We start from the raw sequence: 3,348 nt of genomic DNA, 5'->3' as shown, positions 1-3,348 counted from the left end.
CATAATAGTCAAGCTTTATAAACGATATCGTTTTTATTTAGGTTAAGCTATACTAAACTCTATGGGAGATATTATCTCCATGTGATATCAAAGCTGCCATAGCCACAATTATGAAAATTTTGATACCTGGAGTAATATTTATAATGACATTCATGATGTCTGTTGTACTTACCCTTGTAATTAACAGAAAAGGAAGATTAAATTCTCTTACTTTGTCTTTCCTTTATGTTCTTTTTTCAAATATGGGAGATATAAATATAATTTTATCTCAAAATAGTCAAATGCTATTGATTTTATACAATATATTTTTTTCTGTACTCTAAAGGACGGTAGACCTGATTATTTGATACTCTAGGCCTTGACAGACGAACAGACGGACAACAAAGTCATCCTATAAGGGTTTAGATAATATCTGGATTATACTCATATATATACAATACCAACTATAAGTATATAATATATTCTATGAACTGTTCAAGAAAACGATTTTCTTAAGTTGAGTTTTATTGCAATGGCCAAAGTTTCCGGTAGAAGTTAACTTTAAGCTCCTCGGGTTTAACATAAAATAAAAGTAACTTTTTAGCCGCCTTTTGTCAATATCAATAAATAACTTTATGAAAATATTTAGATGATTAGAGTTTATAGACATAGGTATATATTCATAAAATAATATTTCAAAAGTGCCAAGTTGTTATTACTTTCATTATAAAATATTATAATATATGTATAAGACTAAAATAAAAATCAGCTTCAAGCTGTACCTCGCGCACAGCAGGATAAGCAGAGGGAACCTATTGTTAAGACATTCCGTTCCCCACTTTCTGCGGAATTCGGGGGCATTGCGTGTTGAGTGGCAAAACTCAACTCCACGTTTTTTCCTCGACACCAGAGCTAAGAAATGAAAATATAAATATTTCATCGCCTCGAGTGGGGATCGAACCCACAACCAGTCGGTTTTACAATCACACTTTGTGTGCTAGAATAAATAAAGAATAAGAAGGCTATATTTTTATCAAGGTGAATTTCTAAGCCGTAGAAAATTTTGCTGACAATTGGTGAAATCCATTTTATTTCCTCCAAAAACACGGTGATTGGCCACTTTTTGTTATCTTCAATGGACCGTAAACTATCTGAATAAAATGAGGAATATCCAAGATTTCCTGAAAGCAAGAATAAAAAAGGAAAAAGGACAATAACAAATCTTGATAGGTCTCGTGACTAATAAATAGTTATGGCGAGTTGACTCACACACTGGCTCGACGCATGGCGTAACTCTTCTAAATACATTTTAGTAAAACGTTTAGGCTTTGTTATTAATCGGTTGGTTCTATTTCTGAGCTACGATGCCACAGGCAGACATACATGTGCAGACAACATACATAGACGTCAAAATTTATTATTGTTTAATAAAAACAGGGGTTAATAAAAAATGTTTCAATGTAATCTCGATGTTACAGATGATTATAGGTTTTTTCCCTCTTAAATATACGATTGCATATAGGAATAATTGTGTTCCATCTTATAATTTTGCTCTTCACTGAAGAGGAGCCCTCGACAATAGAGGCGTCGTATTGTGTCCGCGACCGAGCACGTCTCGGCAAATTGAATGTATCACCAAATACACAGAACGGTTTACGAGTATAGGGATTAAGATTTATTTCTCAAATTACATTTTCTAGCTCCAATTTTATATGTTTTCCGCATATTTTCCATCATTGCCGTATTGATAGTTAGATTTTTTCATTTCATATTAAATAAAATACATGTATCCAGTATTATAGGTAATAAAAATATAATAAAATACATTTTTATCGTTTTATATTAGATTGCTAGTCAATGTTTCAATATGATGAAAGGTATACACGTTTGGCCTTGGTTATTATAAAAAAAACTAGATTTTGGCCAATAACAGTTATTTTATAAATAGCAATAATATAAGTAAGAAAATTCTTTAAGTGGTTTGTCTGAATTATTTCGCAAAAGTGCAATTGAGTGTAGGACAAAGAGCCAAATGTAACCAAAAATATGGAACAATTTTGAAAACGTTTCCTTTGTATGGGTCAAGTAAAGGGTACCGATCAATTTTTATGGTCTTTAAAGGTACGATTTTATATTTTCAACGAGAGTATCGTTTCCAATGTAGAATATGTTAACTTTTAAAGAGCTTTGCCTTTTGTTCATGGATATCAGTACAGAGAGCTTTTCAAGTGATTGGAAAAGAGTGAATCTTTTTATAAATGCAAATTGCCGTAGACATTATTGGCCATTTTTTGCTTTGACCAACACGAGACACTAAATAGTTTTAAAGACTTATATTTTATGAATTTTAGATTTTCTTTATAGCTAGAGGACATTCAATCTGCAAGGCAGCTTTAATGTATCTAAATATAGAAGTTGAATTCAGGAAATATCAGTCTATATATAACAGCCATCGGCAAACGATAACTGAAAAATATTTCTTATAAATCTTAATTTTGCCACTTCAATTAAGACTCGTTAACACAAGTTACCGTACCGTATGACAATACGGTTGCGCTTACAATAAATGTCAAAAATTGGAAGATGAAACCATGATGAAAGAAAACTTATTATTTCTTCTAATCAAACTTGTTACCTTAACATTATAACTCCCATTTTTAAACATAACGTATACAATTTTCGTGTTCTAAAAACTGAAAAATCTATTTACATAAAAGGACAAACTTTTTTGTAACAATATTTCACATTTTACTTTTATATCAGAAAAGTTTTGTGTGAAAAATGTTGCCTGTGTAATAAGTGTCTGGGGGTTAGCTAAAGAATAAATTATTTGGTAACTTAATTATCTCAGTATTAGGATAGCTTCTATTTTTCTTTAATTTTAATTCTATAACTGTTTGATAATATTATTATAATCTAATTTTACGATTTTTGTTGTAGTTATTATAGAATTTGTGGTAAATAAACTATGAAGGTTACTACATAGCTTCTACTATTTTCTTATATGTAAATGTGATCACGAATCCGATCCAAGAAGTCCGTTGGGCTAAATCGCTTTCCCTCAGATTAAGTCGTAATTTCATTCGCTCGATTTATACTTCTAAACTAAAATTATTATTACATTTTCTAGCTAGTATGTAGGCTACTAGCTTTGCTACTCAAGAAAATAAATATTAAAATAATTAAAAAAATTAAAGACAGGTACCTGTGTATGCGGGAAAAAACGAGAAGCTGTTATAACATGTAAATAATACATTGTAGATATATCACACTTACAAGCTAGTATTAGTAAATTAAATTAAATTATGTTATATATTAAATTACTTTAATTAAGTCAAGCTCAGATACTTGTGAACTCATAAACAGATA

This window comes from Heliconius melpomene, chromosome 18 (genome assembly GCF_056956725.1).
Source record: "Heliconius melpomene rosina isolate 202511_hmr_F chromosome 18, ASM5695672v1, whole genome shotgun sequence".
Taxonomy (NCBI): Eukaryota; Metazoa; Arthropoda; class Insecta; order Lepidoptera; family Nymphalidae; genus Heliconius; species Heliconius melpomene.
This window is presented reverse-complemented; position numbering follows the sequence as displayed.